This window comes from Chiloscyllium plagiosum, unplaced genomic scaffold, assembly GCF_037043375.1.
Source record: "Chiloscyllium plagiosum isolate Xiang-an unplaced genomic scaffold, Cpla_swu_hap1 HiC_scaffold_32, whole genome shotgun sequence".
Classification (NCBI taxonomy): Eukaryota; Metazoa; Chordata; class Chondrichthyes; order Orectolobiformes; family Hemiscylliidae; genus Chiloscyllium; species Chiloscyllium plagiosum.
Genome location: NW_028270170.1, coordinates 22,584,991 through 22,597,828, shown reverse-complemented (window position 1 = coordinate 22,597,828; position 12,838 = coordinate 22,584,991).

Here is a 12,838-nt window from a genome sequence, read left to right as displayed (position 1 = left end):
CAGCTTGGTATGTGGGAAATCTTTGCAAAGCTTGCGTCCAACCATTCATGAGCAGTTTACACAATAGCAGTACATCAGATTTATAATTTATGTTGTGGTTAAACAAGTTGGCCTTTGAGAATTTGCTCATGCAATTACTTCACTAAAAATGTGTCATCAGAGATTTGGCAGGAGAGTTTGTTATTAACTTTGTACCTACGTGTTTCAACATGTTGCCCTTCGGGTGTTTTTGTACTGACTTCCTCACAATTTTAGAAATTAGATTCAGAATCATGAACTGGAAAAAAAGGGCAGTAAACAAAAATTAGGGCATTCACATATGATATATTCAAAGATTTTGCAACACTTGTTATGCAAATGAAATAAATGTCCATAAAACCCAATGAGGCTTCATTTTGCATAAACCTTATTCTGCTTTATTATAAAATGGTAGCAGTTATATTTAGTCCATGGTGTGACAAGGATACTGGTTATTATTAGCTGTAACTATCAAGAAACATCTAAAACTGGCAGTGATAAAGTAACAATTATGAATTGAGAGTTGATAGATAGGGAATGGATGAAAGTGGCACAGACTTGGGCACTGAATCCCAATTTCAGTCTAAATTTACTTGAATATTCATCCATAAATAAATGCACACATTTAAAACAAAAATTTAAGGAGGTGACTCGCAAACTGGAAAGCGAGGACAAATAAGGAATCACTATAGTGTGGAAGCTGGCTATTCAGCCCATCAAGTCCATACCAACCCTCTGAAGAGCATCCCAGCCACACCCACCCCCCTCCAACCTATCCCATAACCCTGCATGGCTAATCCACCTAGCCTGCACATCCCTAGATTCTATGGGCAATTTAGCATGGCCAGTTCACCTAATCTGCACACCTTTGGACTGTGGGAGGAAGCACATGCAGATGTGGGGAAAATGTATAAACTTCACACAGACAGTCATCCAAGGGTGGTATTAAACCTAGGTCCCTGGCACTGTGAAGTATCAGTGCTAACCACAGAGCCACTATGCTGCGCACTATGTTAATGTTGAGTGTATAGACTTATAATCTTAAATGTTAAGAAGTTGGTGAAAATGTTAACAAGCATGGCCATTAAGGTATAAGATAGATCCAAGAGACTGAAAGACAGATTTCTGGGTGTGGATGAATGAAGCTGCAAAGCTGGTTCATGAACAAAGATAATCTTGTCAGATTTAAAAGCTTTCTTTCATTCCTAAGAAGATCTTGCCTTGTTTTATTTAAAGAAAAGTTTGATATTTTCCACCCACCTGTCTTACAGTTTATCAGTTCATGTTAAAGAAGTAGTGCTGCTTCTTCATGCAATCTATTTTTATCACACTTGAATCATTTCTATCTTACTGTATTTCATAACTGGATGCACATGTGCACTCTGCAATGACCAATCAGAATATCTTTGGCTTCTTGCAACATGTGCTTAATCCACATGATTATAAATAAAAAAATTAAACAGACACTTCTGCAGTGACTCTTGAGACACAATTAATGCAATAAATTCTTTGTCAGGACAGCTGGAGTCGTATGACATTGCTGGCTAAGCTTGAGATGTTGGGTGCAGCTCTCAAATTCTCTGTTGATCCCTTATAGATTACACAGATCATAAGATACTAAACTTGCAAACTGACAATGTGATTAAGGAGTGCAAAGGCATTCCCGATACAGAATCTGTCAACAATAATCATCAGCACCTTGAAAAGCCATGTAATTTACACAGTAGACAACAGATATAACACAAAACTTTGACTTGCCCACCTCCTGATGCTGCCTGTGTTCTTCCAGCCTCCTGTATGTCTACTTTGGATACCAGCATCTACAGTTTTTTTGTCACTATGTAATTTGCTACAGCAATAGGTCAGAGGCTGGGAATTCTGCAGTGACTATCTCATTTTCTGACTGAAATGCCTTAATCCAGGACACAAGTCAGGAGTGTGCTGTAATACACCCCACCTTCCTGGATGAATACCGCTCCAAAAACATTCAAGAAAATTTGATACTATCCAGGATAAAACAATCGACTTGATAGCAATCACATCCACTGTTTTGGAGTAGCAGCAATGCATATCATCTATATAATGTGCTGAACAATTCAAAGAGTGAATGACTGCACCTTCCAAACTGGGAAGTTTGGAAAAAACTGGGAACTTTTCAACTGCATGTTCGGCTCTGGCCCGAAACGTTGATTCTCCTGCTCCTCGGATGCTGCCTGACCTGTGCTTTTCCAGCCACACATTCACTACACCTTCCAAACTCTCAACTGCCACCACCTAGAAGGCAAAGGCTGCTGGGAAGAGCATCACTGGAAAGTTCTGTCCAATGCTTTTACCATTCTGAGATGGAGATATATTGAGCTTTCTTCAGTGTCACTGGGTCAACAATCTAGAACAATCACCTTCTAAAGTACAGTTAGAAGTGCTTAGCTAGTGCTGGCTATGCCAGAAATGTCCACATCTTTGAAATAAATATAAAGCACGGGAAGTAGCCCAGTCAATTATGTCCTTTTCTTGGTCAGAAGACAAAGCCATTATTTATTTTTAATGTAATGTGTTTGCATGTCAAGTGAAACTTAATTATCATCTCCAATAATCATCTCATCTTCCAGTATTTATTTTATAAAGGGTTTCTGTCATAGTAATACTTGGTTAATGAGCATTCAGGAAGAAGGTGGTTGTGGTTGTTGTTGTTGTTGTTGGAGGTCAGTCATCTCAGCTCTATGAGATCTCTGCAGGAGTTCCTCAGATTAGTTTCTCAAATCTAATAATCTACAGCTGCTTCATCAACAACTGTTCCAATGTCAAAAAGTTAGAAATGGGGATATTTGCTGATGATTTTCCAATGTTTAGCACCATTCGCGGCTCCTTTGATGCTGAAACAGTCTATGCACAACAGCAGGGCTGGCATATGCCATTTAACCTTCATGTTGGACTTGGGCTGGCATATGCCATTTAACCTTCATGTTGGACCATCTTCAACAAAAGAGAATCTGGATATTGTCCCTTGACATTTAATGGTTTTACCAACATTGTATCCCCACAATAGCAATTTCCTTGGAGTTACCATTGACCAGAAACTGAAATGCTGAAACTTTATTGCTGGAACAGCACAGCAGGTCAGGCAGCATCTAGGGAACAGAAGATTCGACGTTTCGGGCACATGCCCTTCTTCAGGAAGGGCATGTGCCCGAAACGTCGAATCTTCTGTTCCCTAGATGCTGCCTGACCTGCTGTGCTGTTCCAGCAATAAAGTTTCAGCTTTGATCTCCAGCGTCTGCAGACCTCACTTTCTCCTCAGAAACTGAAATGGACTAGCAAAATAAATAGTGTGATTACAAGAGCATGTTACAGCTTAGGAATCCTGCTGTAACTCACCTCCTGACTCTCCATGCCTATGCATCATTGACAAGTCAAAATTCAGGAGTTCTTGCAGGATTGGAGGTTTGACCCATAGGGAGAGGCTGAATAGGCTGGGGCTATTTTCCCTGGAGTGTCAAAGGCTGAGGGTGATCTTATAGAGGTGTATAAAATGATGAAGAGCATAGATAAGATAAATAGACAAGGTCCTTTCCCTGGGGTGGGTGAGTCCAAAACTATCAAAGGGACCTAAGGATGAACTTTTACATTCAGAGGATGGTGCACATGTGGAATGAGCTGCCAGAAGAAGTGGTGGAGGCTAGTACAATTACAACATTTGAAAGCTGGGTGGGTATATGAATAGGAAGTGTTTAAAGTATATGGGCCAAATGCTGGCAGATGGGACTAGATTTATCTAGGATATCTGGTCACATGGATGAGTTGGACCAAAGGGTCTGTTTCTGTGCTATATATCTCTATGACTTTACAACTTCTGACTTCCTTGGATGGGTGCAGCTCCAACAACATACAAGATGCTTGACACCATTCAGTACAAAGCCGCCCACTTGATTGGCACCACATCCATAAACATTCACTCCTTCCATCACTGACACTCAGCAGCAGCAGCGTATAACATTTACAAGATGCCCTGCAGAAATTCACCAAAGATTCGAAACTTCCAAACACACAACCACCAGCTTAAAGAAGGACAAGGGCAGCAAATACATGGCAGCACCATCACTTGCAAGACCCCTCCAAGCCACTCATTCATCCTGACTTGGAAATATACCATCATTCCTATTGTGTATGGAATTCTGGAGCCGTTCCTTTATGGCATTGTGGGTTTACCTAAATCAAATGGACTGCAGCAGTTCAAGAAGGCAGCTTGTTCCCAACTTCTCAAGTCCAGATTCATCCAAGTATACTTTAAACATATATCTTGTGGTTGTGGCTTGCAGCATTCCCTTTGCCTTTCGTGTTAGGTCACATGTAAACCTCATGATCGCAGTGCTGCCAATTTGCAAAGGGCATCTGAAACATTTGCCAGGCCCTTAGTATATCCAAATAACCTATCTATTGTCTCTTTCAAGCTTGAGCCCTGCGTGCCTTGTTTTTGCCTCCAGCAATATGGAGAGTGACACACTTCCCCTCCTAATAATTGTGCATTCTCTGCCTACAGCATTAAAGACTTGGGCATAGGTACAACGTTGAAAAAAGTACCATGGTATACATGTTTCTGGCTTCCATTCTTTACAATGAGGTGTTATCGATCTGTTTGTACATATTTCTGGAGATTTAATCACATGATAACTGGGCATATAGGATTGTATCACGTGATTGTAACTGTAACCACCCTTTTAGAAGCTAAAAGTTTAACTGAATTCTTGCAAGCACAAAATAGAAATGATTAGTGTCAAAGTGCCAACATCCTGATCCGGCAAACCAAAAAGATTATGGATTTGTTGTTTGCTCTTGCCAAATTAGGTTAGCTCAGCCAGGGTGTTGATAGAAATTCCCCATGCACAGATCATGCCTCATGAACTTGATTGAATTTTTGAAGAAATAACGAAGAGGATTGATGAGGGTGGAGCAGTGGATGTGATCTATATGGACTTCAGTAAGGCATTCGACAAGGTTCCTCATTTCTTGCAGCCTGAGCATAAACCTGACCAAGAATTACACCCAGCTCCATAATGCTTCTATTCATTCACAGGGTTAGGGGGTTACTAGATAGGCCAGCATTTATTGCCCATCCCTTACTGTTAAGAGTCAACCAAATTGCTGTGGATCTGGAGTCACATGTAGACCAGATTAGGTAAGGATGGGTAGTTTCCTTCCCTGAAAGACGTTAATGAGCTAGATGGTTTTTTTCCGACAATTGAAAATTGATTTGTGGTCATCATTAGACTCATAATTCCAGATTTTTATTGAAATCAAATTCTATCATCTATTGTGGCAGGGGTTGACCCAAGAACATTAACTGGATCTCTGGATCAACAGTCTGGTAACAATACCACTACAACATCACCTCCCCTGCATACTTCTGTGCCTAATACTTTATAAATGTATAAGCCAAATACAGAATCTTGAAGAAAGAAATTCAGAAGAGATGTCACTTTTCATTGAGTTGTTTCAGTAGTTTACTCAAAGCTCTAAGTACTTTCAGAAGTGTGTAAAATCCTTGTGGGGGAAGGATTAGAAGTATTATCCTTTAAAGCCTGTTGGCCTCCAGATATCCTAATCTGTTAATTTGTAAATAATTATCCAAGGTGTCTTGCAAATTTATAATGCAAAGCAAGGGGTTGAGTTCAGGTTGTTCAGGATCTTGTCAAACCTGTTCAGTTTCTTTGGTGATACCTCATCAGCTGAACACCACACTCACACACCTATCACCCTTAATTTTCTTCCTGGGTGTTTGGAGGCTTACAACCAATCCAATTCAGCTCTTAAAAGATAAATTAGGTAACTGAAATCTTTTTTTCCACAGCTTCATTTTCAATTTAGTCTCTACTAAATAGATCAAAGATGAGCTCTTCAATTAAATGTTCAAGAATAATTGAAGGTTTTGCATTGACCAGTCATTATGTTGTTTACTCATACTCAATGAAGTCAAAAGTTGTTGCTGGAGGTTAAGGTCTTTTCAAAGCAACTTTTTGTTCACATTATACAAAGCATGTAGAGTGTTTGGGTGCATACTTCTCCTCAGTGACTTTCCCTCATCATGTGACCTCTTACATCAGAACTGACATTGCTGTCATTTAGAAGATCATATTAGCTCTTTACAGCTCCACACGACTTATTGTCTGTATAGACTATACAAATACTTTACATTTAAAGAGCCTTGGTGAGACCACATCTGCAATATTTTGTCCACTTTTGGCCTCCTTACTTCTGGAAAAATATACAATTGCCATAGAGGAAGAGCTATGAAGGTTCTCCATATTACTTCCTGGGATGAAGGTATTGTCCTCTGACAAAAAATTAAATAGACCAGATACTCCCTGAAGATGAAAAGGATAAGAGGTGATATCATTGGACAAAATATACAAAATTCTTACAGAAATTGTAGATACCAGATGGTTGTGACCAATAGCTGGGGTGCGGTTGTGGCAGGGTATTGGGTGTAATGGCGGCCTAGGACCAGGAGTCACAATTGCTGACTAAGGGTTGAGCCATTTATGACAGAGATGGGGAGGAATGTCTTCACTTAGTGGGTGGTAAACCTTTGGAATTCCCTGTCATAGATGGCACCGGAGGCTCTGTTGTTGACTATGTTTGACACTTAGATCAACAGGTAAAGTGGCATTGCCAGCAAGCCAGCACAGTATTTAATTTGTGTATTCTTCCCTTCAGAAGGTGGTGCAGTGCATGGGTGAAGGCTGTCTCACAGTGCTAAGTATGCAGCTCCAACATTCTAACCCAGCCACAGAAAAGGAGTGGGATACATGTCTAAATCTGGCTGGGGTGTTACTTGGAGGGCAACTGGGAGGGCAACTGTTCCTATTTGCCTGCTGTCCTTCTCCTTGATAATTGGGGTCAGTGATTTGGGAGGTGCTACTGATGAAACCTTGGCATGTTGCAACAGTGCAAAATTTGTTATCTTTTCCAACCTTAATAAATATACAGGTATGTTCAGTTTCTCACTAATTTCATGATATTTATGTTTACATTAAAGGGTTGTTGTGTCCAAAATTGAATGTGAAATTGAGATATACTACATGACACAAGTTTCTGTACCAGCACCACGTTCCGTTATCGCTAACAAAGGAATATGTTTGTATGTAGTGACTTTTTAACAGGGTAGTAATTTGAGAAAGTAAAGTGGCAGAAAGGAAAACACAGGCTGAAAGGCCTTTTTGAAGGAAAGCAATGTCTTCTGCTCACTACAGTTCAGTTGTGGTTGCAGTCTCTTCCATTCTTATCAAGCTCTTATTTTCTCTTCCAGCTCTTCTGTTCTGCTGCACTATTCACCATTTCTGAGCCAACATTGAAAGTAGCAAGGCTCTGTTAAACTTTTCCAAATAATGCCTTTGATTGACTCATAGAACTCAATGTCAGAATCCCAAGTTAGTGTTCCAATTTATCAATTAGTTTTTCCTTCTGTTTCTCACACCACGACCTTTAGAACGGATAGCCTTTAGCTGCAACTTGTCAATCCCTATATTTCACATCTCAATTCCTGCCCATTTCAGAGACTCCAGTTTGTTGGCAAGGCAGAATTGGGAAATGGACAGTCATGTCACCCTATTCCAAACCCCACTCTGTCACAACAGATCACTGAACTGTTGGAATACAATGTGTTAAGATTCTGCCAAACTTAGTTACAGTGTAAAGTTTTCAGAGCAGAGAGTTTTAGTTTATAAATTGAGGGGAAGGGAGACTTTCTTTTTGTAAAAGGATCAACTTTTAAAGATAAAATGGCAGCTATTTCTATATTCAGTTATGTTGCACTTACCATTATTAATAATTTGATCCTTTACTTCTTTAGGAACGTTCCTCCAACAAAGCTTTGCCACAAGATGGCACTCAGTCGAAGGAGTTTGCGTGAACAAGATACTCTCTTTTCTTTGTATGACCTGTCATTTGCAAAACATCCTATAAAAAACATTACTGAATTTATAAAGTGAAAATAAAATTCCAAGGAATTGAAGGTTGTTAAAATGTTGATAATAGACCTGGAAGGGGATTACTTATGGCTGCAGGTTTTTTCAAAGCGGGTTGTTTTTATACTGTGGCTGGAATTAGCTGCTCACTGAGGCCAATAATGTTATGTACAACTTGACAGGTTTGTGAGTCATCAGCAACATACAATATTCCAGACTTAATTCCCATTTTATGCTCAGATCCATGTGCAAGAGCACAGTATTTTTGATGAAACAAGTTGGAACAGTATGGAGATCAGCAAGGAGACTATGACGACCGGGCGGCATGGTGGCTCAGTGGTTGGCACTGCTGCCTCACAGCGCCAGGGACCCGGGTTTAATTCCTGCTTTGGGCGACTGTGTGTGGAGTTTGCACATTCTCCTCATGGCTGTGTGGGTTTCCTCTGGGTGCTCCAGTTTCCTCCCACAGGTCCAAAAAGATGTGCAGGTCAGGCGAATTGGCCATGCTAAATTGCCCATAATGTTAGGTGCATTAGTCAGAGGTAAATATAAGGTAGGGGAATGGTCTGGGTGGGTTACTCTTCGGAGGGTCGGTGTGGACCTGTTGGGCCAAAGGGTCTGTTTCCATACTGTAGAGAATCTAATCTAAAGGCAATTGTGTGATTGTTACTAAATAGTCTGCCCCCTAATCCTGTCATAGAGTCATAGAGATGTACAGCATGGAAATAGACCCTTCGGTCCAACCCGTCCATGCCGACCAGATATCCCAACCCAATCTAGGCCCACCTGCCAGCACCCGGCCCATATCCGTCCAAACTCTTCCTATTCATATACCCATCCAAATGCCTCTTAAATGTTGCAATTGTACTAGCCTCCCCCACTTCCTCTGGCAGCTCATTCCATACACGTACCACCTCTGCATGAAAAAGTTGCCCCGTAGGTCTCTTTTATATCTTTTCCCTCTCACCCTAAACCTATGCCCTCTAGTTCTGGACTCCCCCACCCCAGGAAAAAGACTTTGTCTACTTATCCTATCCATGCCCCTCATAATTTTGTAAACCTCTATAAGGTCTCCCCTCAGCCTCTGACGCTCCAGGGAAAACAGTCCCAGCCTGTTCAGCCTCTCCCTGTAGCTCAGATCCTCCAACCCTGGCAACATCCTTGTAAATCTTTTCTGAACCCTTTCAAGTTTCACAACATCTTTCCGATAGGAAGGAGACCAGAACTGTACACAATATTCCAACAGTGGCCTAACCAATGTCCTGTACAGCCGCAACATGACCTCCCAACTCCTGTACTCAATACTCTGACCAATAAAGGAAAGCATACCACACGCCTTCTTCACTATCCTATCTACCTGCGACTCCACTTTCAAGGAGCTATGAACCTGCACTCCAAGGTCTCTTTGTTCAGCAACACTCCCGAGGACCTTACCATTAAGTGTATAAGTCCTGCTAAGATTTGCTTTCCCAAAATGATTTACTTTCCCAAAATGGCTGTCATGGTACTCTGAATTTGTTTTCCAAGATCTGCCTGAAATATTTTTGTCTGTCCATTGTTCCAAAGTGAGATGAAGTAACTATGTATGCTGCAGCAAATCCCAAACTGTGCACACTTTTAATTTATTACATTCCTTGTCCAAATTGTGAACATCTCAAAATTTAATCTGATTCAAGCAATAATGGGTACGTATTTGCTTCATGCTACTTACTCTTTGGTCTTCAGTTTTCAAAAGGACGTTAATAAGTTGTAGATGTTTGAACAAAGGTTTGGAATGCAAAAGGTTGGCTAATTTGGTGAAAACAGATTGCGGAAGCAGGGAAACAAAGGTCTATATAATATTGCGAAAAGTAGGTATTCCAAATTTTAGGCAGATTAATTAATTGAAACCATAATATGACTCAAAGAGGTAAGGCAGTGAAATTGGCTTCTGTAACTAATGAGCCAATTTCACTGCCATACCTCTTCAGAAGCACATTTTATTTTATCCTATACTGGCATTGACTAATTTAATTTCATCAGTAATATAGTGAGTTGAACCAAAAAGGATTGATTAGATTAGATTAGATTAGATTACTTACAGTGTGGAAACAGGCCCTTCGGCCCAACAAGTCCACACCGACCCGCCGAAGCGCAACCCACCCATACCCCTCCATTTACCCCTTTAACCTAACACTACGGGCAATTTAGCATGGCCAATTCACCTGACCCGCACATCTTTGTGACTGTGGGAGGAAACCGGAGCACCCGGAGGAAACCCACGCAGACACGGGGAGAATGTGCAAACTCCACACAGACAGTCGCCTGAGTCGGGAATTGAACCCGGGTCTCTGGCGCTGCGAGGCAGCAGTGCTAACCACTGTGCCACCGTGCCGCCCACGATTCTAGATTTAGACAAAGGAGCCGGCTCATATTGGTTTATGGAAGGTATTCTAGGTTCATGTTCTACAAGGATCACAATTCATAATGTGATGATACTTTCTGAAAACCCTTGGTCCCAGACCAAACATGGGAAAAGTTTGGAATGAGATTTCTGCCTTTGATGGAATCTCTGACCACGGTCCAAACTATATCAATTTTGATGTCCAATCCATTTATACCTCCTTTCACCACCAGAATGGTCTGAGAACTCTTGGCTTCTTCCTCGACCAGAGGTGTGAACATTCCCCAGACCCCACCATTCTCCTCCGCTTTGCTGAACTTGTTCTCTCACTGAACAATCTCACTTCTGCCAAGTCCAAGGAATTGCTATGAGCACCCGCAAACATTTCAGTTATGACTGCCTCTTTATGGAGCACAGGGAACAATTCTTGTTTCAGTCCTACACTGACCCCCTCCCACAACTCTTTTCTCATAACATCAATTGACCATTTTGGTACTGCTTCATGCTCCTCCCCCCCAAATGTTAAAAGATTTGTTCATTTTGCCTCCAATTTCCACCCTTCAAAACTTTCACCTCCATTTCTGACACTTTCCTTCCTTTTCTTGACCACTCCATCTCCATTTTGGGGAATAAACTGTCCACTGCCATCCACTACAAAGCTATTGACTCCCACAGCTACCTTCACTACAGCTCTTCCCACCTCACTTCCTGCAAGGATTCCATCCCATTCTCCCAGTTCCTTTGCCTATATTGTATGTGTTCAGATGATGCCACCTTCAAAACAGCATGAACGTGGCTTTTTTCTTCCATAAACGTGGTTTTCCAAAGTAGTTGACAGGACCCTCAACCACATCCAACCTATCATCCATGCTTCCACTCTTACCCCTTCACATCACTCACAATAGCATGATTGCGTGCCCCTTGTCTTCACTTTCCATCCCACTAGCCTACGCATTCAAGCGATCATTGTCTGCCATTTCAGACAACCCCAGCAGAATGCCACCACCAAAAACATCTTCCCTTCACTCCCCATGTCTGTATTCCACAGGGATTGTTCCCTCTGGGACAACCTAGCCCATTCCTCGTGCACCAACACCAACCTCCCCCTTCCCATGGGACCTTCCCATGTAATTGCAGAAGGTGCAACATCTCCCCCTTCACCTCCTCCCTGCTCACCATCCAAGGACCTGAACAATTTTTCCAGGTGAAGCAGCATTTCCCCTGTACCTCGTCCAATCTTGTGTATTGTAGTCGCTGCACCCAATGTGGCCTACTCTACATTGGAGAAACCAAAGCCAGACTGGGTGACTGCTTTGCAGAATACCTCCAGTCCACGCACAAGCATGACACCGACTTTCCTGTAGCTGGTCATTTTAACACAGCATCCTGCTCGCGTGACTACATGTCTATCCTCGGTACGCTACAGTGCTCCAGCAAATCACAGCAGAACTGGAGAAATGACATCTCATCTTAAGACTAAGTTAAAAATTACACAACACCAGCTTATAGTCCAACAGGTTTATTTGGAAGCACTAGCTTTTGGAGAACTGCAGTGGAGCAGAATTATATTTGCAGATACGTTCTATTTGCCAGCAGATTGAGCACTTTTTTAGTAAGTCAATCCACGTAATATTTTATAAATGCCACTTTGGAAATAGAACCAATCTGGCTCAAGATTGGGACACGGACAGACTCTAAACTCACACGTTTATTGTCTGAGCTGAGATGACACCTTTTTTTTATATAACTTTAAGTTATCTCAAGGATGTGATTTAAAAGAAGCTCTGGGATTTATATATTAATGAACCGAAACCTGCAACTCATTCTAAAAGATGAAAGATTTAACAGCAATCTAGGTTTGTCCAATGTAGTATTTCCGTTGCATGACACTGTAATCTTTTACTATAAATTCTGTGTCTTATGGTCCTGTTCCACAGCTGCCTGATGAAGGAGCAGCGCTCCAAAAGCTAGTGCTTCCAAATAAACCTGTTGAACTGTAACCTGATGTTGTGTGATTTTTAACTTTGTCCACTCCAATCCAACACCGGCTCCTCCACATCATCTTCAGACTAGGCATTTTACAACCTTCTGGGCTCAATATTGAGTTTGACACCTTTAAATTGTGAACCCACTCTCATTCCATCCCTTTCTTTTATTTGTCACATTCTGTCACCATGTCAGTCCTCTATCCCTTCCTTCATCCCAGTGGGACTGTCTGTTCTTTCCAGTCTGGCAGTTAAACACAACATTATTCTGCCATTCTCACAGTCCAGTCACTTAATCTGAACTATCAACAACCTTTCTCCCCAACACTCCACGTTTGCCACACAACCTCCCCCCACCCCAATTATAGTATAAATGCTGTCCCCTCCTTCTGATGAGGAATCATCGAGGCTCATTAGCTTGCTCTCTCTCCATGAATGTTGTCTGCCCTGCTGTGATCTCCAGTATTTTTTTATTTTCAGTCCATTTTGAT